The 26,151-nt window shown below is 42.8% G+C and overlaps 1 protein-coding gene across 1 annotated transcript in view; it reads right to left on the bottom strand.

The window, feature by feature from the left end:
- slc38a4 (solute carrier family 38 member 4) overlaps positions 1 to 21,588 on the bottom strand; it is a 78,470-nt gene extending 56,882 nt beyond the window's left edge. The window contains exon 1 of the mRNA XM_079494680.1: positions 21,500 to 21,588. The gene's annotated coding sequence lies outside the window, so the exon portion shown is untranslated. The remainder of the gene's footprint in view (positions 1 to 21,499) is intronic.
- Positions 21,589 to 26,151: the final 4,563 nt, after the last annotated feature.

The following is a 26,151-nucleotide window of genomic DNA, read 5'->3' as shown; positions in this document are numbered from 1 at the left end:
CAGGGGCATTCCTTAAATGGCATCACAGAGCCGAAAGTGCCAAGTGTGTTCACGTTCACACCATGTGAGAGAGGCCGGGGCTTGGTCTTTTAAACCAATCACCTGTCCATGTGCTGTGACTAGACAGACAGACAGATCTCCCCTGTGAGCCAATGCCATCGCATTCCCAAACGGGGACAGAATAGGTACGCCTGGGGGGGGGGGGGGGTGGGGGGGTTGGTCTAGGCAGGGGTAACGTCGCTAACCTTTTGAACGTGAGCGTGTGTGTGTTGTGTTGCGTGTGTCACATAGCCAGCGTTACCAGCATAACATGGACCCAAACACAATGACCAAAAGAACTCGATGTGCCCCTGGCCTGCATGGGGGCTCAAGAGTCAAGGCAAGAATCAGAATCACATCAAACAAACACACATGGCCCTGTTTTCGTCCATGCTAAAACCCCTTATCCCTAAACTTCTCTGCCTTTTTTACTATTTAGATTTTTGAATGGTTCAAATAGCCAATCTACAAGCTCACAACATGTGTGTTGATGTAGATCGGCTAGTTGAACCATTTTAATATGTTTTTCAAAGAGGTTTAGGGGTAAGGGGCCCCATTGTAATGCCATAAACATGCTGCCCTATTTATGTCAAAATTCTAGGTGTAAACAGACAGTATTATCACTTCAGGGACACGAAGACTTACACAGACTTACAGCAACACATGAACCGAATATGAAGGACCCCAATGGAAACAAGCCTTATAGGGTTAGGCCTTAATTGGGTTTTTAAATCCTCTAATAGTAGACCTTGTATTGAACTGTACTTTTTTCTGCAAACTGAAAGTATTCAATCAATCAATCAAAAAACCTGGATATTCTGCACTGGTTTAAACCCGATTTTGGAGACTGATCCATTTGTTTGTTGTATTTCAACAAAAAAATCTGACCCATCTGAACTGAGTGGTGCTGTACTGTACTCGTGCTGTACGTACTGTACAAGCTGTGTGTGTGTGTGTGAGAGAGAGAGAGAGAGAGAGAGAGAAAGAGAGAGCTTGCGTGTGTGTGTGCGTGTGTGCGTGCGTGCGTGCGTGCGTGCGTGCGTGCGTGCGTCTCCAGTGACAACAGTGACACTTGGTGGTCAACAAACGCTATTTCCGTACTCATACAGACATACAGACGATACTCGGACACAGGGACAGATACCGGGACAGACATACGGACACACATTGCCGTCTACAGGAGTGGCTAGCACCACTCAAACAAATGTGTGAATTAGCGCCCACCGTAGCTCACCCCTTGGACTATTAGTGAGACTTTCTTCAAGCATCCTTCCACTGCATTCCTCCGGTATCTACAAACTCTCTGTGACACTGACTGATGTACGAATGAATGTCTTCCTGTCATTAAGACTTACAGTAAACAACACTGTGCCCTTACTGGCATCAATTGTCCATTTAGTACTGGTTGAACTTGCCAAAACAGTTTGTGGCATCTAGGCCAGGAATAAATAATGACCTATGTTTACATGTACTGTACTGGTCATCTCTCTCCACACTCTTAAAATCTCATTTGTATTCAGTATCGTATTCCTTTTTGTTTACTGTATTGCAGCAAACTTAAATAAATCTTCATAATTATAAAATGTATAAAAGTATACATTTGACTTTAATGAATTAATTTATATAGCACCTTTCCAAACATATAGTTACAAAGTGCTTTACAGACAGGTTATAAACGGCAAATATAAAAGGACATAAAAAACAACAAAACATCAAAGACATCAGAAACATTAAACATTAAACTAAATAACAGGCCATCAAACAATTGAAAATACGATATTAGCTAAAACACTTGATACACGAATGGGTTTTTAAAAGCGTTTTAACCCATTTTGGGGCGGGAACCCCTTTTGGTGTTAGCATTATGTTATGCTTTAGCTATTGAAAAATAGCAGATCTACAAGCTCATAGCGCGCCACCGAGTGGCGTGCTGACATAGAAACATAGCTTTTTCAGAAAACTGTCAGGATGTAGAAGACATTTTTAGAATCTGATCTCAGGTCAAAATGGGTTAAAAGAGGACACTGACTCCGCTAGCCTAAGGGGCCAAGGGCAGGGAGCTACAGAGCAGAGGTGCCCGAGCCGCAAAGGCCCGGTCCCCTCGAGTGACACGGCGAGTTACAGGGGGGGGAACTAGGAGGGCCCTATCCGAGGATCTGAGGTTGCGCACAGGATTATGCAAGTCGGTTCCAGCAAGTCGGTTATATAACTGGGAGCTAGAACATGTAGGGCTTTAAAAGTAATCAATAATATCTTAAAAACTATTCTGTAGCTCAATCCTTTAAATCCAGGGAACGCGCTGTTTTACAGGTTTGGTGTCGATCGTAAATGTCAAAGATTCAGTGCACGTAGGGGTGACGCTGTCAAATAAAACGTCACATCAAACGAACGGGGGGGCTGTGGCCTAATGTGAATCAAACTGGACCTCCTTGAAATGAAGAAATGAGAATTATCACTGAGAATAGATTTCAAAACACTACTCATAGTCTACAAAGCACTAAATAACCAAGGCCCCGCATACATAACAGACTTTCTATTACCATACACTCCATCCACAGCAGGTTTACTTTACTTAAAGGGGCATTCCACTCATTTTCAACATTTTACTATGTCATTAATATACCTTAGAGCTGTTGTGTGGAAATAATAAAAAGGTCCCCCCCATTCTGTGTTTCCTAGAACTGGAGGTCCGAAAAAAATCATTGACATGGTGAATCACATCTTGATGATGTCATCAAGATGTGTTTCACCATGTTAATGATTTTTTTGTTAATGATTTTTCTAGGAAACACAGAACAGATGGAATTTTTGTATTATTTCCACACAACACCTCTAAGGTATATTAATGACATAGTAAAATGTCGAAAATGAGTGGTATTCCCCTTTAACACAAAAAGGAAAAAGAAACCACTAAAGAAAATAGGAGAGGCCGCATTCGCCTTCTATGCACCAAAACTATGGAACACAATTCCTCAGGAAATCAGAGAGGCCAACTCCATCAACATCTTTAAACAAAAATTAAAAAAAACACCTCTTTAGATTAGCCTTCTCAACCCTCCCATAGCACTTGATAGAAGGTTCCCCGATACCGTGCTTATTCTCTCAAATGCCTTAGACTTAAATTAATAAATGTTATTTTCATGATCTTATATGTATGTCATTTTTAACTCTATGCCTGACCTTTTATTCTCCTCTTATGTTCATGATTCTATGCATACTGTGTGTCTGATACCGTATGTTATGACCTGTGTCTGATATGTTACTGTAACCTAACTGTAAAGTACCTTATTTCTGTCCTGCCTGTGAAGCACTTTGAACTGCAACTCTGTATGAAAGGTGCTATATAAATAAAGTTTATTATTATTATTACTATGTCAGCAAGGCAACAGCAGGACAAAGGGGCTAACAGAGACTAGACGAGAACGTTAGGGAGGGACTAGTGGAGAAGAGATCCAGTAGAACTAAAAGACAAGTCGTTTTATTTGTTTGGTTGCGCTCTGGAGCTGCGCTCTGAAAATAGCAGATCTACAAGCTCACAACGCGCCACGCTGTGACGCGTTGCGAGCTTGTAGATCGGCTATTTCATATTTTCAGCACGCAACCACAACTACAACTAGACTAACACTAAAGAATTTCAGGTGACCAAAATGACTAAAACTCGACAGACATTCATTCAAGAGACTACGACTAAAAACAAAGTCTAGCTGTCAAAATCAACACTGGCGAAGGCTTTCGTCAGTCTAACAATGAGGATCAGTTAAGTACCTGGGTACCTGCCAAGTGTAACCCCTGTGAGTCCGTCTCCACAGAAGGGCCTCTACAACGCATCATAAACATCCTGCCTCTGACAGCTTTCCGAATACAATGGTGCAAAAAAAAAAAAAAAAAAAAAAAGGTTACTGAGGCCAGTGTGGCCTCCACTTAACTACATTACAATTTAACTGTGATGTGCACAGTTAGTAGCAGGGCTGTCACGATTACAAATTTCAGTTGACGATTCATTGTCGCATAAATAATTGCGATTAACGATTTACGTCCTGTAATTGTGATGTTTTTTTTTTTGCATTGAACATTGGAACGTTACAATTTGTATTTCCGTTTTGCCTTTTAGGCTTCGTAATCACAAAGTGCACGGGGCATATCTTTACGAATACTGGAAATAGCAGATCTACAAGCTTACAACACGTCACAAAGTGACGTGTTGTAAGCTTGTAGATCTGCTATTTCTGCTCTTTTTCAAAAATGTTTGGATGGACATTTTTCAAGACGGAAAAGATTGACGATTATGATCTACATTAGCTCGCTGATTTCAAACGGCCAAATGTATATAGGGCTGAAGTGGTTAAAACTACAAAGTGACTATACTGCTAACTAAAGTTTTCAAATAAATGTATAGTGGAGTAAGATGTAGTGGAGTAGATCAAGTAAAAGTATTGGAAATTGTAAACACTCAAGTAAAGTGCAAATACCTCAAAAACGTACCACTGCTTTGCGCCAATTGTCAACACTAAGCCGGCATATTTGATCATGAGAGAGATAACGGGGCAGTAAGTGAGTTCCCCCCCCCCCCCCCCCACACACACACACACACACACACACACCCCGGTTTCCTAACCTTGGACCTTGGCCTGCACCATTTTTGTCAAGCCATCAGTCCCGAGTTAACAAGCCTGTCACCAATCATAAATGGTGGAGTCTGAAAGTAACTAAAATAAGACCAGTACCTCGGCACCTCATGTGACACGCTGCAAATAACACTGAAGCGCTCGGCGCCAGATGACGCCACACATAACATGCACCATCATCCTGACAGGACGGACGCTTCTCGGATGTATTTTAAGACCGTGGGTTTTTCAACCAGTGGTCCTTGAGGGGGTTCCAGGTGGTCCCCAGCTAAATGATGGAGAGTTGGTAATCCAAGAACTCTTGAGAGCGTAAAATGAAACCAAATGGGACCCTTATGGGTGCCATTGCAAGATATAGCCCACAACCCCACATATATAAGCTATATGCTTAAAACCCATTTTGGGGCGGGAACCCCTTTTGGTGTTAGCATTATGTTATGCTTTAGCTATTGAAAAATAGCAGATCTACAAGCTCATAGCGCACCACCGAGTGGTGCGCTACGAGCTTGTAGGTCTGCTGACATGGAAACATAGCTTTTTCGGAAAACTGTCAGGATGGAGAAGACATTTTTTGAATCTGATCTCAGGTCAGAATGGGTTAAAAATCACATCGAAGGTACTTCATGTGCTCGTGCAAATTCAGCAGAAAAACGGAAAACGAAAATGCCAGCCTCCGACCGGACACTGTGAAAGTCCAACGAGAGGCTTTGTGGATCAATCAGATCGATTCATGAGGTGTACATCTTCTGAGGGTGCAGGCATGCATGCAGCCGCACTGTCTGTGAACACTGTGTGAAAACCCAGAAATCAAATTTGGACAATCTGCACTTTAACCTCGTATATAGTCCTTGTGACATTTCCACGTGCACGTGTGAGTGCAGAACAACGTGTCACTGTGCAAACAGACAGTTCCCGAGAGGCTCACTGTATACATGATGACTGTGTGCGTGCGTGCGTGCGTGCGTGCGTGCGTGCATGCGTGTGCCTGTGCGTGCTCGACTCGACGTGCACTTGCCCTTAGTTACGTACAGTAAGAGGATCAATGCGATCATTATCACAGCAACTTGATGGACTGATCAAAATATATAGATAAGAGAGTTCAGATGTTTGCTCGGTGAACCAAGCTAGTGAAAATAGCAGGTCTATGGAGATCTAAGGGTTTGAGGTCAGATGTAGAGTTGCCGGCCAATATTGATGACATCAGGGATCTCCATATATGGGCTTAATTGCGACAGCAGGTCGCATTTGCTATGACATCATCTCCATCCCTGATGATGTCACGTGATGTCACGAGACCTGGGCGCACCATATATGGGGGCATTCCCATGTATGGGGTTATGGAGTGACTGAAGGGAGATATTGAGTGACTGACGGACGGGAAATGCACGATTTCATAGTAAATGCGACATGCGGTCGCAATACAATTAAAATAAATCACACCCATGTGAACTGAGTGGTGCAACTCTCCCCCCCCCCCCCCCCCCCCCTCTCTCTCATTAGCAGGCAACAGTGCAGCACTATCTCTCTCTCTCTGTTTCTGGCACAACAGCGCCCCTACTGGTACTCATAGTCACACATGAGTCACACACAAACATAGGTTAAAGGTATATTCAGTGATTTGACTTAATTCAAATATCACATTTTTTTTTTTTTTTTCTGGATAATCCTCCCTACTATAGAGTGTGCTGACCATATAAGGAGTTCCTCCCTGTCCCCAGTGAGCCCCTGGGGTCAAAAAACCCTAGTTTCAGTTTTGGTGGCGGGTGGCAAAACCTTCATCCAATCAGGATGAGTGGGGCCTTCCTCCAATCATGATCGAGTGGGGGCGGGCCTTGGTGCACATGCTATTGGCCTGTTGCACTTCCCCCCACTGTAGATCGTGCATGTGCACATTTTGTTACCGGGGCGGACTGGGTGGTTTTCCAAATCACCCAAATCACTGAATGCTCCTTTAACGGACATTGGTGTTCCTTGGAGTGGTTGCACCACTCAAAAGTTACTCGAGTCGTGACCCATAAAAATTGGTCCGTTGACCCACAAATGGGTCCCGACCCACTGTTTGGGAAACAGTGGATTAGAGCGCTTCAGAATGACGCATGCAGGACACCCTATATACATTTAGTGGTGAGTAATCGTCACCCTCCCTCTTCTAACACAGGGGTTCTCAACCCGTGGGTCGCGACCCCTCGGGGGGTCGCCAAATTATTTTAGGGGGTCCCCAAATTATTTAAAAAAAAAAGAAAAAAAAAGATTGTTTTAAAAAAAAAAATCACGATTTTTCAAAAATAGCAGACCTACAAGCTCGTAGCGCGCCACTCGGTGGCGCGCTATGAGCTTGTAGATCTGCTATTTTTAAATAGCTAAATTATAACAATGCTTAAAACACAAAGGGGTTCCCGCCCAAAATGGTTTAAGGTTATTGTAGCAGTCAATTTATATTGGGGGTCGGGAGGGGGCGGGGCGGGGGTCCCGAGACATTGCCAAAGCATTTCCGGGGGTCCCCGGCCAAAAACGTTGAGAACCCCTGTTCTAACAGACACTACAGTAATTATGCTGTCGACTTGAGCAGTGGTTCTCAAAGCACGGTAACACGTGTTAATCAAGGGGCCGGACGTCAGTGTTGCCCCTGAACGCGCTAAAAGAACGCTCGTTCACGAACACGTTCATATTTTGCCGTGTACTGTGAACGTCACTTTCACACGTTCAACTTCGTTCAGGAGTGAGTGTTTCCATAGAGCGTTCCAGGCGAAACCCACGCTAAAACAGACAGACGGACAAGGAATTGGAGATAAAGGCAATCGAAAGATACAGATACAGTGAGACTGCGTACGCAGTTCAAGATGGCGCGCTCCATTACTGTTGACAACATCACCTAGCAACCCAATGCTAATGTAGTAGCTAAAGTAGCATTACGACTCGATCGATCATACGCGCTATAAAAGACCAATTGCTGTACATCTACGGCAATGGCGGGGAGCGTGATACTATTTATGAATTGCCGTACATCTACGGCAATGGTGCCAAGTGAGCACCACAGAGACAAAGTCCCATCAGTCCTTCATAGTTTCACTTGGGAAGTGCATGGGCAGCCGCAACAGCATGTTCTCTCTGCGGGTTCATTACACAAAGGCATGTTAAGAATCAGCAACCCCTTGACTCGTTCCACTCTTACACAGTAGTCATACATTCTACATGTATGCTCTCTGAGGCGCCGAGTCAACACCGATGCAGCCCATGTACTGAGGAAGTAGACCTTAGAGGCCCCTTTTTTCCACCGCTCGGTTCCCAATCAGTTCTTTTTGGTTTTTAGTCCATGAGCCAGAGCCAGAGCCAGAGAAAAACAACAAAAAAAGTGTTGTAAACCTGCCGTTTTTTCTTCTTTCTAATTATTTGTTCGGCCCAAAATTTTTTGTTTGTTGTCATGAGTTGTCACGACTCGAGTTGGCTTTGTCCGCGGCGTAAACGTCTTTAAATAAATACTTTTTGAAATGTCTATGAGGAAAATGAACGGAGAATCATTTCCTGGGCCATGGGCCATCGGGACTGCGACGCTCTATAGTGTTGTCTATATAATATTCTATCTAGATTACATACGTTTAGCCTTATTTGCATACGCCTGCCAGGTCATCGAGGCTAGGGCTACTAGCACGCCACTGACCGTGATTGGTGACAATCAGATACAAAATAGCAGATCTACAAGCTCATAGCGCGGCACTCAAATCTCAAATCTTTGAATATATATTATTACAGTGAACATTTTAACTCAAATCTTTGCTTCTGGGGGGGGGGTCCCTGGAATATTTTCAGATGGGGGGGCGGAGGCATAATTACATATAATTTTTGGGGGTCCTTGACATGAAATATTAAGCACCACTGATACAGAAACATGAGGTTTTTCAGAAAACTGTCATGATTTAGAAGACATTTTTCAAATTTCGACGTCAGGCCTAAATGGGTTAAGGCAACCGGCCGGTTCCACGCACTGCACAAGGTGCCCTTTTTTCACTTGAGCACCTGCCCCTCTAAATGTCTGTGCACGCCACTGCTCACCATTATGTCATTTTAGCGATTTTTGTTCTGTTGTTGAACATTATTGGAACATTTGGCAAAGCATGCAGTGAGCTTGTAGATCTGCTATTTTGTGGGAGAAGAAATGATCAGCTTATCCCCTGTTTTTGTAAGGACATAATAATAAAACAAACAATAACATATATACATTAGACACGTTTGTGCACCAAAATACACATAATCACACAAGCGAGAACACTACAGTTAGCTACAGTTCCATTGGGCACATAACATAGCCTGGCTATCACTGATTTAATATGTTCACATAGTCAACTACCAAATATGTGTCTTTATCATACTGTAAATATCAGAGGAGTTCAAATAGCCTTCATACTTGAAGCAGTAACACATCAGAGGCACCAGGCCAAGTTCACACCAGTGCCAATGGATATCTCACTGCAGAGCACTGCCTACTTGTGGATTATTGCTGTTATTCCAACGTTTTATTATTCGATATTCACGGATAGAAAGTGGAGCAAACAAGGAGTAAGAAAACGAAAAATCACACTTGTGTGAAGTGAGGGGCACCTGGTAATGATTGTTTAAATGGCTGTAAACAAACATTATCCATATAGCCTTGGCTGCTACTCTGTGTTTGTTAAAAGTGCTGCTCTAAACAAGCCATGCCAAATGATATGACGTAATTTCAAAAGCCAAACGCTGGCCTCAAAAATGACATCGTTACTAACAGAAGTGGTGACAGCTGTTGCTAGGTGACAGGTCAGGTAAATAAGGTGGATGTGTTCCTATTAGAATGTATGGGCACTGAGTAGAACGAACCTCAACCAAAACAAAAAAAAGCACTATGCCAAGGTCACAACTAACCGTGGTATAATGACATGGTTGGTCACCAGGCAACAAACCATTACAATTACAAGGTGGCGACAGAAGAGCACTGAACTACTTTTGTGTGGAGGTGAACAGTGTTTAAGAGAGAGAGAGAGAGAGAAAACCTTATCACTGTAAAGCCCAAACCACACCAATGGGTCACCATGCAACTCCCTGAAACAAAACGGTTGCAAGTAGACGCAAGCAACCATTGAATTGAACCAATTGAATCACTTGGGTCGACATGCGCCACCATGCGCTGACATGCAACACAAGGACATCGCTGGGACGAACGCTAAAACCGTTTTGTTGCGTCTTGACCCATTGGTGTGTTTTTGGCCTAAAGCCCGTTGCGATTAGCATTTAGACGCAAGCAGACCCAAGTGATTCAATTAGTTCCATTCAATGGTTGCTTGCAACTACATGCGTCTATACATGAGTCTACTCGCAACCGTTTGGTTGCAAGGAGTTGTGTGGCGACCCATTGGTGTGGTTTGGGCTTAAAAGCGGACTGTGATAGCCCATCTACAAGCTGGCAACGTCTATATTTTACCATTTTGGAAAACCTTTGGACAATTTGGAAGTGGTTTGGTAGTATATTAGGGACGGACGCCAGGTCAAAAGTGGTTAAAGGGGAAAACCACCCATTTTCAACATTTTACTATGTCATTAATATACCTTAGAGCTGTTGTGTGGAAATAATAAAAAGGTCCCCCCATTCTGTGTTTCCTAGAACTGCAAGTATGAAAAAAATCATTAACATGGTGAAACACATCTTGATGACATCATCAAGATGTGTTTCACCATGTTAATGATTTTTTTTCAGACCTCTAGTTCTAGGAAACACAGAATGTGGGGACTTTTTTATTATTTCCACACAACAGCTCTAAGGTATATTAATGACATAGTAAAATGTTGAAAATGAGTGGAATGCCCCTTTAAGTCTGTCTGTGGGTTTTATAAATATTTTACCAATGAAAAGCATTAAAAAGAGCTGATGAAAAGAAAACACGGGAGTAGCCAACTTTTTCCCCACCACTGATATTATACGGACGTGAATTCTGACTTCATCGTCTTCTAAGATGAACCCTGTGTTGGCCTTAAGTAAACAGCGTATTGGCCTTTTGTTCGCAGGCCTCTAACCTTGTTTTGTGAACTCTTCGCTCACAGACAGTCTCTGCATGGTGATCTTATCAGCAGCTATCGACCTGACAGCCAACGGCCCATGTGGTTCGATGATGACGACGACGACGACGGTGGCGTGTAGCTTTACAACAGCATCGAACCCTACGCTGCAAGGTCAAGGTTCTGTGTACTGTACCGTTTGATTGCTTTCTGTTGTCCAGACTCAGAGCAGTGCTTCGATCTCTCTCTCAAGCATGCTCTTTTGCGGATTATTTGGCTGAAAAGAATTTGTGCTGCTGCTGACTGAACACCACAGGGGGTGTGCGGCCTAATATATATCAATTTGAGGATCCTGGGTACAAAGAGGTTTTAGAACTACTACCATATTAAACAATGATTTTTAGACAACCCTAAAATCATTCACATGACGTTGTTTACTACGAATTGTACAAACGCTTTCTTTTGGCGTGAAGTTGTTCACACAAAGTTCACCTAACTTTGCTAATACAGGGAAAACATAATGAACATGTGCATATGATGCACATGTTCTTTTTGTTGTTCTGTTTGCTCTTCATTAACTCAATATTCTATTTTTGCTGTTGTTGCTGTCTGTTTGATGTTATCTATGTTGCTGCTGCATTGTCTGAAGGAAGCTTAACCAAAATGAGTTTTACTTTTATGTAGCGATTGTAGCCTACCTGTACACAAGATGGAACAATAAAGTACAACCTTGAAGCCAAATTTGTTAAATCAGGTTAGGATGAGCAGCAATGTCAGTGCCTGAAAATAATATTTTGGGACACTCTTACAGCAGGTTTGCAGAATAACCAGTTCCCTAGTGATTTATTGCACCTATACGTCTGGTCTGCCAAATAAAACAGACCATGGCATCATCCTGAGGGAGACGCTACGCTTTCTCTTCATGTTAATTCCCATGGCACAAATAAGTGACTAGATATTTCGGGAAACTAACATAGTTGCCATTCCAATTTCCAAGATAATAATTATGTTGGCATCTGGTTTCTTACACAATGACATGCATACAGATGTCTTACGAGATTGCATTTTTCACACTTTTAGAGCATATCCGTGGTCATCATATGGGCATATACCTAACAATAGATGCCAAAACAATGGACATTGTTTAACAAACAATTTTAATTACTTCCTGTGAACGAAAACGTGCTGCGTCGTGATGATGACGTGCCGCTACCCTTATGAATATTATTACAATAACCTTGATTTAATTAACCCGTTTGATTCCCATAGTACGTTCCTCCAAACGCAGCTGATTTTGATTACAGAATAGTTTTTAATCTCGTTCAAGATAACATCCAGACTCATGTGTATTGTAGTATTCATCACCGGTGTCATTTTTTCACTTCACAGTTCTGTCCCCTGTACCATGTTGATCTGTTCCTGTATTGTTTTGTGTTTTTGTATGGACATAGTGTTGGGTGCTGGCACATATGCACACATGGCATCAACGCATGGCGTTGTGTGCTGGCACACCACACACTCGGTCTCTCTTTTATCTGTATTGTATTGCATTGTATTGTATTGTACTATATGTGTCATTGTATGTTTAGTTTTACTACCATTTTAAGAGCCTGCTCAGGGACTACAGATGAAAATTAGCTTATGGCTAACTCTGGCACATTTACATGGAAGTGAAAACTGAAATGTTGATTAATGAGCATTGTCCCTGTCAAATAAAAAAAAAAAAAAAAAAAAAAGTGCATTACTCATGTTAAACTTAATCAGCAAGCCATAATATGTATGTGAAAACATTGTACTGTTGGTTAGAAATAAGCCACGTAGTAGAAAACATGCTTTTGCTGGCTGTCGTGCTGTGACGGGTTGTGAGCGAGCTTGTATATCGGCTATTTTCAGCGCACGCCCTCTGTCTGCATGTCTAAATCCAAACTGAGGCCACTGAAAACTACCGATTGTGACTAGACGTTTCTATTAATCAAAGCGTTTTATGAAATAGTTCTGATCCTTCCCCAGAGTCCTACAGATATCTGGGTTCTGAAAGTTGGTACACCCACAACTGTTCCTTAAAATACAAATACATTCTTATATAAATGTACTCTGCTTTGCTACAGTTGCAGTATGAATGGACGTTTTGGTTTTTATGGCAACTGTTTAACCCATTTTGACCTGAGATCGGATTCTAAAAATGTCTTCTACATCCTGACAGTTTTCTGAAAAAGCTATGTTTCTATGTCAGTCGTTCTTTGATTTTTCAAAAATAGCAGACCTACAAGCTCGTAGCGCGCCACTCGGTGGCGCGCTATGAGCTTGTAGATCTGCTATTTTTCAATAGCTAAAGCATAACATAATGCTAACACCAAAAGGGGTTCCCGCCCAAAATGGGTTGAAGTTCATTGCTCTAGTCTACGCTCCCTGAAAGAATATTTTGTCACTTCTAAGTTCTAACTAAGCTCACCTTATGTTCTGTTGATGACTTATGTTCGTACCATTTGTTGGTGTGTAAAATGAACAGGGTTTACCATATTTGGGTTGCTTATAAGAGAACAGCCAGAGTACTTTATCAGGTTACTGCATAATGACACGCTTGAGGTATGCCGGTAAATAGCAAACACTTGTATTGTGAGCTGTACGGTGTAAGCTTCTCCAGTTTCCATTGAACATGGTGGACATGTGTTTTGGAAGTCCATGATAGCCTTTGATCCTCTCTCAGATTATCTGCATCATCATAGTGACAATAATAGAGCCCACCCGATGCAACACTTTTGGATCCATTGCCAATGTTTTGATCTACATTTTGTCAAATTGTGCAAATTGCTAAATCAATTGTAATCAATTAGAAACCTTAGATTTGATTTGAGTTTTCTTTCATAATCATGACTTTTAATAAGCAAACAAAAGAATATCAGTTATAAATATATATATTTGTATTACACAATGAACAAGCAAACAATTAAATACAAAATACACAAACTGAATTTTGTTTTATTTAACCACTGAAGCCCTATTCAAACAACTTGCACACATCCCTGATCTACAAGCTCACAACATGTCGCAATGCAAGCTTGTAGATCCGTCTTTTTTTCCACCTAAAATGACATGCACAAAAATCAGCTGCGTGACTGCCAATACCGATGTCATCTGATCAAAAAAGTCAAACAATGGCAGAATATATCAGCCAGACGACCGAGATATAGAGGTCAGGCTCTCGACAAAATCATTAGCCCATGGCTTTTTTAACCTGATGTTGTATCATGACTTTCGGCTATACATTCTCCGTGCCAGTGTAGCCTCGGCTGGGAGGCGAACCGGGGACCTATAAATCCTATGGCGTGACGGTGTACGTTACCAGTCGGCTAAAGAGCCATAGCCCGATAGGCAAGCAGCAGCACCCTAGAGCCTACAGTCGTCGTCCCCTACCTGGAAGTGCATCCACACGCCGGCCAGGAGCTATAGGCTCGACTTACTGGGGGGGGGACCTCCACACCCAGCCAGGAGCTAAGCTCCACTGACTGGGGGGAACCTCCACAGTTCACACCCAGTCAGGAGCTAGGCTCCACTGACTGGGGGAACCTCCACAGTCCACACCCAGCCAGGAGCTAGGCTCCACTGACTGGGGGGAACCTCCACACCCAGCCAGGAGCTAGGCTCCACTGACTGGGGGAACCTCCATAACCAGTCAGGAGCTAGGCTCCACTGACTGGGGGGAACCTCCACACCCAGCCAGGAGCTAGGCTCCACTGACTGGGGGGAACCTCCATAACCAGTCAGGAGCTAGGCTCCACTGACTGGGGGGAACCTCCACACCCAGTCAGGAGCTAGGCTCCACTGACTGGGGGGAACCTCCACACCCAGCCAGGAGCTAGGCTCCACTGACTGGGGGGAACCTCCACACCCAGCCAGTAGCTAGGCTCCACTGACTGGGGGTAACCTCCACAACCAGTCAGGAGCTAGGCTCCACCATAGAGTATATATATAATAGAGACTGAACTGGCGCGAAGCTCCGCCCCCCCAGCTATTCATGTCAGTGGAAGTTGCTCAGTGGCGTTTTGAAGCACCCGGAAGACTGCCGGAAGTCCCTCCCAGGACCTCAACTTTGAGGTCCTGAGTGACGTAGGGCAACCGAGCGCTCAACGTTAAAGCCCAGCTGCACGGGGTTTCCCGGTCATGAATCCACGGGTCCGCCTGTAGTCCCTCCTCCTACCACTAGGACCCAGAGCTTCAACGTTGGAAAGTCTGCCTGCCCCCTTGGGCTCCACTGACTGGGGGGGAACCTCCACACCCAGCCAGGAGCTAGGCTCCACTGACCGGGGGGAACCTCCACACCCAGCCAGGAGCTAGGCTCCACTGACTGGGGGGAACCCCCACACCCAGTCAGGAGCTAGGCTCCACTGACTGGGGGGAACCTCCACCACCAGCCAGGAGCTAGGCTCCACTGACTGGGGGGAACCCCCACACCCAGTCAGGAGCTAGGCTCCACTGACTGGGGGGGAACCTCCACACCCAGCCAGGAGCTAGGCTCCACTGACTGGGGGGAACCTCCACACCCAGCCAGGAGCTAGGCTCCACTGACTGGGGGGAACCTCCACACCCAGCCAGGAGCTAGGCTCCACTGACTGGGGGTAACCTCCACAACCAGTCAGGAGCTAGGCTCCACTGACTGGGGGGAACCTCCCTAACCAGTCAGGAGCTAGGCTCCACTGACTGGGGGGAACCTCCCTAACCAGTCAGGAGCTAGGCTCCAATGACTGGGGGGAACCTCCAGTCCACACCCAGGCAAGTAACGTGCTGTCGACTACACGGCATTAAGTCACGAAGCGAGGAACCTAATCCCACCGCTGACACCAACGCAGCACCGTATAGTCTGCACCTAGATTGAGTATTCAATAACTCCTTCTCACTCTACAAATTGCATCAGCCAGAAGAGCTTCAACTCTAGAAGGCCTTTAGATATTTGACCTGTAAAACTGTTATGTAACAGGGGCGGCAGCCAGCCAAAAAAGGTAGAGCAGAGCAGCAACAACTGTTCTCTGCCCTGGCTTGCCGTCTGACAGGTGTGGGTAAAGTAAATATCCATTGAAACGACATACCAGCAGCATTGTAACTGCATGCTAATGACTTTAGAAGAGTCTTTTGAGAGGCAATGAATGAACACAGTGACAAAAGCGAGTACGTACAGTACGTACGCCCTGTGGACTGCACCGTACAGCAGTGGTTCTCAATCCGTGGTCTGGGGACCACCAGTGGTCCTTGAGGGGGTTCCAACTGACGAAAAATTTCGACTATACCTTTTTTCCACTGACGAAAAAAAAAAAAAAAAACTACCGTAAGCTATGATGACTAAAACTAGGACTAAGTATAGGCATATTGACAATTTCGTCAACAAATAAAAACTAGACTAAAATATCAGGGAGGGACTATAGTGGAGAAGACATCCAGTAGAACTGAAAGACAAGTCATTTTATGTTTGGTTGTGTGCAGGTGTCATGCACTGAAAATAGCAGAAATACAAGCTCACAACACGTCGCAGAGGTGACACGCTGTGAGCTTGTAGATCGGCTATTTTCGGCACGCAGCTAAGTATAAATCAGGCATTATAACGCCCAACAAGGCCTGCCACGATGCATTATAGTAGACTAAATCAACAGTAGCTTTAGTCGACAAAAGTCTTATACTTAGTCGACTAAAGCTAGACCAAAAGTAAAACATTTCAGATGACTAAAGTATGACTAAAACTAAAAGGGAATTTTATTCTAAAGACTACGACTAAAATGAAATAAAAATTTGCTGTCAAAATCAACACTAATGAACGCCATCTTTACACTCTCCAGTTAAAGCCACTAGCCAGTCACACACCGCAGAAGAGCCAGCCCAGGAGAACAATCTCAGTGGTAATAATTTACCTTTATGTATACCTATTAACTTTCATAGCTTGTCTTAAATCATAATAATTTACCTTATTATGCACAACGCACAAATACTTGACTTTGATATGACTTCAAATGTCAGTTCACAAAACGTGGATTGATTCATTGTGGTTTTACAAGATGCCAGACTGAGTGACTGGCTGTTAACGTACACAAACAGTACAGTAGCGGAGTAGCCTACTGTATATACAGCAGTGACAAACTTTTTAGCTCGAAACCCAAAGGAGAAATCTGATGTCTCCCCGTGACCCAAGCTAGTGAAAACAGCAGATCTACAAGCTCACAACGTGTCGCTCCGCGCCACATTGTGAGCTTGTAGATCTATTGAAAGTTTGTTTGAATTTGCATTTAATTTCGGAAGTTTTGAGAATTTTGGGGGTGAATCTTTTTGAAAATGTCTTGAAAAACTAAATGTGAGAAACAAAAAATAAAGGCATATTTTACTGTACTATAGCGACCCAAAAGGGAAAAATATGCATCCGCGACCCACAAATGGGTTCCGGGCTCCGGCCCACTGATACACTATACACACAGTGATACACTATACACTACACAATACACTATACAGCTAACACTGGACATATTCACATAGATCAATGGTTTTCAACCCTTTTCCTATCAAGGTCCATTATTTATTCGGCATTTAAACCACGGACCACCTTTTGATGAGATTTAAGGCCTATTCATACTCCAGCTTTAGGTGATAAGGTGACCACTGAAACGGTGGTTAGTTCAAACAAGACAGATGTGTTTTGGTGAGCAGTGAGTCTCTAATCACCGCGCCGTGACTTCATGTTGGTAGTTTTCGGTGGTCACGTTATCACTAGCCTGGAACTCACCTATGCTTTTTATGGCATAGGCAGCTCCCGGCAGGATCCGCCGGCAGAAACTATGCGCAGCTGCTAGACATGAGACTAATTAATTAGAGCGACAGAGAGAGAGAGGCGTGTGTGTGTATATGTGTGCGTGTGTGTGTCAATTTAACAAAGGTGCAGACGATCAGAAATCAGCAGAGAGTGAGTGATGTTTGCGCTACTCTATGCCGAATTGAAGTGGACTCGGACCCAGACTTTTTTTCCTCCCTGGAAATAAAAACGTCTGGGTTTCCGAGGCTACGTTATCACCTACAACTGGAGTATGAATATAGGCCTTTAGCTTCTCAGACCCAAAACGTAGAATATGTTGTCATTGGATAAGATTCTGTCCACAATTCCATGCTGTGTTGATGTTGGCACCATAGGAGAGATAACAGGCAAAACATTGATCAAAATACTTCTACATTTCTATTTGAAAAGAATTGACCCCGCCCTAAAGGGTGAGGTCGCGTGCACTGGCCATATATGGAGCGTGTCTTGAGTGTACAGGGTTTGATGAGGTCAGATCAACATATGGAATGTCAGAACAGGTCAGCTCCATATAATATATGGAGCTCTAAAGCCCTAACCACACCAAAGGGTCAAGACGGTTTTAGCGTTGTCCCTGCGGTGTGATATGTCTTGTTGCGCGTTGACCCACGTTGACCCTAGTGATTCATGCAACCATGCTCATTTTTTGGTACGAACAGACACGTAAACTAACAAAGCTGAAATCACACCCGGGTGAACTGGGTGACCATAGCAACCATGCTCATTTTTTGGTACGAACAGACACGTAAACTAACAAAGCCAGTTGTAGGAGTGGTTTACACCACTCAAAAACGCAAGGTTTCATAGTTAACTGCGACCTTCAGTCGCAATAAGGGTCCGTTTGGTTACCAACTCTCCATCATTTAGCTGCATGGGGATCACCTGGAACCCCCTCAAGGACCACTGGTTGAAAACCACTGACATACTGCACAGCGTGGAAGTTAGCAGATAAGTGGTACACAGCATAACCTGGTATTCTTAGCAGTCCTAAAATGTATCAGAATATCCGATCTATTAAATTACTTTCAAATGGCTAAACTTAGCGATTATTAAAAATAGTGCGCCGTTTCAAATAACAATACTGCTGTTCTTCTATGACTTGTGTTATGTGTGGTATGTGGAACTAATCCCAGAGGTGTCTTTCTTTAACTGGATTTAAAAATAGTGACATGATAGCTATTCCGAGAGCTAGAGAGTCACTGTGCTCTTCTTAAAGGGCCACTTCACCCCTTTTGCAGTTTGGGAGACAAGAAACACTTTCCTGGGGTTTTTTATGTGGGTAATATGTGTTTTTAGATATTTTAGTATTTCAAAGTGTCTGGACTTACTTCCTGGACTACATGTTATCTCAGTAAGACAGCCCTCCCCTATCCACAAGGAGGAGCAGTGCACCAAAGCATTATGGGAATTGTAGTCCAGGAAGGAAGTGAGCCCAGTGTCCATGACATCATGGAGTCCATGGACACTTTGAAATACTACAATATCTAAAAACACAAATTACCCACATAAAACCCCCAGGGAAGTGTTTCTTGTCTCCCAAACATCGTTAAAATAACATCTGGTTGCAAAAGGGGTGAAGTGGCCCTTTAAGCAGCGTTGATTTCGTCGACTAATACTATGACGAAAAATGTTCGTCGACTACCTTTTTTCACTGACGAAAACTATATGGGAACTAAATGAAAACTAAGCATTGATGACTAAAACTAAGACTACATATATTGACAATTTCATCAACAAATAAAAACCAGACTAAAATGTTAGGAAGGGACTAGTGGACACGGGATCCAGTAGAAGACTCATTTTACACGTGGTTGCATGCTGAACATATGAGTTAAAGATCGGCTAAATATCGGTCAAAGCCGGATCAACCCATTTTGGGCGGGAATTCCTTTTGGTGTTTCAAGCATTATGTTATACTTTAGCTATTGAAAAATAGCAGATCTACAAGCTCATAGCGCGGCACCGAGTGCCGCGCTATGAACTTGTAGGTCTGCTATTTTTGAAAAATCGTAAACATTTTGTGCAAATCTTTGAATATATATTCTTTCAAAGTGAATGTTTTTAACTCAGGTCTAAATGGATTAAGATCGACTTGTAGACCAAGAGTTGAAGATCTATACGGTTCCATTTGGTTGCAAACTCTCCATCATTTAGCTGGGGACCACCTGGAACCCCCTCAAGGACCACTGGTGGTCCCCGGACCACTGTGGTAGGTTCTTGCCCCATGTAGCCTGCCTTGTGTAACAAGAGGGTGTATTTATTTTCTTAGGGTCATATTGTACCAAAGGTGAGTACCGTAGGTGCATGCATGCATGCGCAAAGCAAACAAAATATGCTATTTTGTCGATGACACAATGTGCTTTGTGCGAGTTCCATCTCGGAAGTGGAACTGAGCAGTGGTGTAAAGTAACCAAGTACATCTACTCGAGTACTGTACTTATGAGGTATTTGTGGCTTTACTCGAGTATTTCCACTTTCCAATACTTCTGCTCCACTGCATCTCAGAGGCAAATATTGTACTTTTACTCCACTACAATGATTAGAATGCTTTAGCTACTAGTTACTAAATGGGTAGATTATTATTACAAAACATATAGTTATCACTTCAGCCTTATATGCATTTCGACCATTTGAAAATAGCCGATCTACAAGCTCACAATGCGTCACATCATTTGAAAATAGCCGATCTACAAGCTCACAATGCGTCACATCATTTGAAAATAGCCGATCTACAAGCTCACAATGCGTCACATCATTTGAAAATAGCCGATCTACAGTAGATCTGACATGTATACAAGTATTTTTGTATACATTTGAAACCTTGAAACTGGACATTCTGTACTTTTACTCGTGGCACTTTGTACATTTTGAATACCGGACTTTTACTTGTAGTTGTAACAGAGGATGTCTACATTGCAGTATTGATACTTTTACTTAACGTAGCCTACATAACACAATTAATGTGAGTACTTTTTTTTTTCCATCACTGGAACTGAAGATATATATTTTACTATAGCTAGTTACTTAGATACATTATACTGAATGTTAGTATATAAGTACACACTGTCCTGTAATTATTATTTTACCAAAATGTATACACCACAGTGACACAAAAAACCCCAGAAAGGCAGGCTATACTGCCAGACAATTTCTCATTACATTACAGAATTTGATGCATCACTTATCAACAGCTAAAGAGCATGGCATACCATAATATTGTTATAGTGCAGGTCTCATTGTGATGACTTATTGATATGTAGTAGCCCAGGCAGACAGATATAGGCTACATATAGGCTATAGAATTGATGCAATACAAATAAAGCACTACAGAATAATAGTTTGAATAATGAATAATGTTTTGTCTTCAACCCGGAACAGAGGGGGGTATGCAAAACAATAGTGTATGTAAACCAACAGGCGCGACTGTAGTATAGCCTATATAGTGTTCTCTCTGGTCTAATAAAGCACGTTAGAAATGGAGGGGGAATAAACGCATTTCGAACCCAACTAGAAAATAATAAGCTACAACAACTCAACACCACGTGATAATAATAACAGCAGAGATGATTAATTCAGGGTGAATATAGGCTGTTTGGCGCTACTAGTAGTCTATAGACAACACCCTGCAGCCAGGAGGAAGAAGCACGTTGTTGATAACTAAGGCGTACAGCCCCCATCATAACTTCATACATGTATCATTGGCTAGTAAAAACACAAGAGAGAAAAAGATGAAAACATAATAATAATTGCACGTTAAACGTCTAATTAATTACACTTTACATAGAGCTGTGAACTCTAATATAATGCGTCTCCCTTGTGATTTAATTTTTTATGTTTTCAATACAAACTAATAATATATAAATGCAAGCTGATTCCATAGGCAACAACTATGTGATCCGCGATCGATGCAGATTGATTGGGGGCCGATCGATCACAACTCTGAGGAGGATAAAAGAGAGTTTGGAGACATATTATTTAGGTAGCCTACCTTGTGAAATGTGAATGTTGTTGGGGAGGAGGACAGCTGCGTGAAGCGGTGGGCAAGGCGAGGATAGGACAGGAGGAGGCGGACTGAAAGTGATCGTTGCGTGGAGGGGAAAGACCCTTCCCATTTAACAACCCAACGCGACTCAGTGGAAATTTCCACAGCATGTGATGATGCTGCTGCTGCTGGTAACTCTTGAAAAGCATCATGTTACACTACAAGACAGACCGATGTTTGAGACAGACCGCTCTCAAACATCTCGTAACATAACACACAATAACGTGATATAATAACATATATGCGTGCGTTACGGCGGCCAATTATTAATTAAGTGCGAGCCGTGCACATTTTGAGGAGGCGTTTTGAAGACATTCAACAGTGCATGGGGTTTTAACTTAAGACTGCTGCAGCCTGCAGTAAACGTGTGTGATTGTTGCAGTCTTTTGTTGACATTCCTTCCGTCATGTGTGGACACATTGTAGCAGCGACAACATGCGCTCCAAATGCGCGCGCGTCCTTAAAGGGAAAGGACGTGGGAAAACGAATCACAATGAACGCATCATAGGCGTATCGATTGGTTAGCCTACTTTAAAGAGTTATAAATGAATAGAAACACACAAAGACACAATTACAAACTTTTTGTTATTGGTGCAACTTTGCATAATTCTGTCACTGAATTGTGGGGAGATACAGTGATACACCAGTCGATTATGTTATTAATAATAATAATAATAATAATAATAATAATAATAACAATAATTAGAAATGCACTCTGTCGAGCTGCCAACGCTTTGCATGAAGTAGGCCATTCATGGCCTACTTCATCATTTGTACTTTTACTCAAGTACATTTTCAATTCCATACTTTTACTTGTAACGGAGTGAATGGAATGAATTCTGTACTGGCCATATGAAGTGTGTCTTGAGTGTACAGGGTTTGATGAGGTCAGATCAACATATGGAATGTCAGAACAGAAAGGACGGGTGAGGTCAGATCAACATATGGAATGTCAGAACAGGTCAGCTCCATATATGGAGATCTAAGGGTTTGAGGTTTGAGCCTTGAGGTCAGATGTAAGAGTTGCTGGCCGGCTCCATATATACAGATCTAGGTGATGATCCAGTCTTCTTATCCAGGGTTAGATGAGGTCAGTGTCGTGAACTTCATATATGGAGATGGCCATATATGGAGCCGTTGGAGCGTGTCACAAGGCGTCTGGCGGCTATATATGGTGACGAGGCGTGGCGGACGGAACTGACTGTTTTCATAGTAATCTTTTTTTTTTTTAAAGAAATTGCAAAGAAAAAAATCTTAAAAACAATTAAATATGTCAGTGATTTATTTCTTTGTATACTCAAGTTATTTGTCATATCTACCCTGTGCAAAATGTGATTACGAAGCCTAAAAGGCAAACAGGGGCATCTGTGGCTCAAGAGGTAGAGCAGGTCGTTCAATGATCCATGGGTTGGCGATTCGAATCCCGGCTCCTCCTGGCTACATGTCGAAGTGTCCTTGGGCAAGACATTGAACCCCAAATTGCTCCCGATGTGCTGGTTGGTACCTTGCATGGTTTCCACCGCCATCGGTGTATGAATGTGTGTCTGAATGGGTGAATGTAATGCACAATCTATGTAAAGCGCCTTGGATAAAGGCGCTATATAAATGCACCATTTTTAGAATTACAAATAGTTTTTTTGATTGATTGAAAATTTTATTAACAGTTTGCAGAATTACAGTACATTTCAAGCACAAACTCAATACAAAGGCTGTTAACTGTGAGTGGACGACCCAATTAAGCATTACACTTGTTTACAACAGGGTCCACCATGTTCAATTCATCAAAACATTAAGAGACGTACAAATAGACACTTCTATATAGACAAAGAACAGTACAGGAATTCATCATAATGGAGGTAAAAATGGAAAAGAAACATATACAGTGAGGGGAACGTTCCAATGTAACGTTCCAATGTAACGTTCCAATGTTCAAAAACACACAATTCAATCGTTAATCGCAAATTATTTGTGTGACAATTAATCGTCAACTCAAATTTGTAAATTGTGACAGCCCTGGGGATGGCTAAAAGTCACATACAGCAACTTGCAATTGGTCTGGTCTTTAAAATACTCAGAGGAACTGTGGCCATTTTACTGTCAAATCACTTCTCTGGAGAGAGAGAGAGGTGGGGGGGGGGGGGGGGGGTGGAGAGAGAGAGAGAAACAAAAAACTCCCATATCTGTTGGGTGAAGAACAACAATGTGCAAACACAGCAGCAAGATTTATGAGCTGCTGTGACAGGAGAAGGATGTCAAATGGAATACAACCACCTTAAGGAATACAAATCATTGTGTGTACACTGTTTATACCCTACGCTGTTTACAGCAAATGAAATACTGTTATATAAACAGAGCAACTAACTTTAATTCAATTACATTTGAATAAATTGCTGCTACTTGTCGCAAATGTTTTTATACTTAGTGAATGCAAAAACCATTGAAATACTGCTGTCAACTTTCAAAAGTATAAAGCTAACGAAAATATAATAATAATATATATATAATAATATAATATAATAATATTTTTTATAGTTTCACAAGATAGTATTACTTAAAGTATTAATGTAACAGAGCTATGTTTAAACCATTATTTTATTCCTATTTATATTCAATATTTACTTGTACATACATTGTTGTATCTTGATTGTCTTGTTCAACTTTTGCAATGTAAACATATGTTTTCTCATGCCAATAAAGCTCATTTGAATTGAATTGAAAATTGAATTGAATTGAGAGAGAGAGGGAGAGAGAGAGAGAGACAGAGAGAGAGAGAGAGAGAGAGAGAGAGAGAGACAGGCGCCCATGGGCACCACAACAGAGGGAGGAGCTCCTCTGTTGTCTGAAGTATCCAATCAATCAATCTAAAAGTGGGCGGGCCTTTTCAACATGGGTTCACTTACAGTAGCACAGGGGTTCTCGAACCCTTTCAGCTCCAGACCCAAAAGAGAGCATTAAAACAAAAACAAAAAAGGAACTAGTAACTAAAGTTTTCACATAATAGGGCTTGCAAACCTCGCACCTTTGGTATGCAAATTCGGGGGGTGCACCATTTTGGCTGTGATGAGTCACTACTATACCTGGCCAACGGATAGGCATACAGTGGTGGAAAAAGTACTCAATTGTTTTACTTAAGTAAAAGTACCAATACTGCAATTTAGAACTACTCCGTTACAAGTAAAAGTATGGAATTGAAAATGTACTTGAGTAAAAGTACAAAAATATCGGCATCAAAATGTACTTAAAGTACTAAAAGTAAAAGTAATCATATTGCAGGGCCAGCAGACCACCATGGCCCATCACCATTACTTTTTTTAACCGATAACATCCTGCTTCTCAAGACCGATACCGATAACTGATAATACATTCAAATATATATAAAAAATTATAAAGATATAGGCTATTTGTAAATGTATATTAATCTGTGTAGTATTAGCACACCTGAAGGTAACAAATACTAGTAGTGGGCAAAGATGGATTTAACATAGCTTTGACTTAACCAAATACAGTATATCATTATTCATTATCATGACTATTAAAACAAAACCCAGAATAGTTCTGACTGAATGAACATATTTATTTTTTCAAGTCCTATGACACTGGTTTCCCCACAAGCAGGACAAAAAACCTATGGGTGCTTTGTCACTTGTCAAGAAAATAAAATGGACAATAAAAATATAGTATAGCCTACCCTAATAAAACTAGGGACTTTCTGAGAAGGGCACTTCTCATTGAGGTTTTTACACTACAGTGGAGTAAAAGCACAATATTTGGAAATTGGATCTGAGATGTAGTGGAGTAGAAGTAAAAGTATTGGAAATTGGAAATACCTCAAAATTGTACTTGTAAGTATAACAGCTGCTATCCTGGCAAGCGGTATACTGTACCAGCAGGCTCTGGAACAGCTTTTTCCACCACTAGGCGACCAGGTTTATGAACAATAGACACCGACGCGACGGTTTATAGGCCTGTCGGTCTCACGCGCGCACGCGCGCATGCACGCACGCACGCACGCACGCACGCACGCACGCACGCACGCACGCACGCACGCAAACAACCACATGTATTAAGGCAGGGTCTACTGTACTGTACATACACAACAAGCACACACACACACACAATTGTATTACTGTAGTATAGTTAAACATCCCCCCACACACAGCACCCATCACTACATTTAGATGCAAACAAGTACATTTAGAGGCACGCACGTGCACGCACCGTACGCACGCACGTGCACGCATGCACGCGCGCGTGCACGTGCACGCACCGTACGCACGCACGTGCACGCACCGTACGCACGCACGTGCACGCACGCACGCGTGCACGTGCACGCACCGTATGCACGCACGTGCAGGCGCGTGCGTACGGTGCGTGCACATGCACGCACGCACGCGTGCACGTGCACGCACCGTACGCACGCACGTGCACGCGCGCGCGTGCGTACGGTGCGTGCACGTGCACGCACGCACGCGTGCACATGCACGCACCGTACGCACGCACGTGCACGCACCGTACGCACGCACGTGCACGCACGCGCGCGCGTGCACACACACACACACACACACACACACACACACACACACACACACACACACACA

The sequence above is a fragment of the Electrona antarctica genome (genome assembly GCF_951216825.1).
Source record: "Electrona antarctica genome assembly, chromosome: 23".
Classification (NCBI taxonomy): domain Eukaryota; kingdom Metazoa; phylum Chordata; class Actinopteri; order Myctophiformes; family Myctophidae; genus Electrona; species Electrona antarctica.
This window is presented reverse-complemented; position numbering and strand designations above follow the sequence as displayed.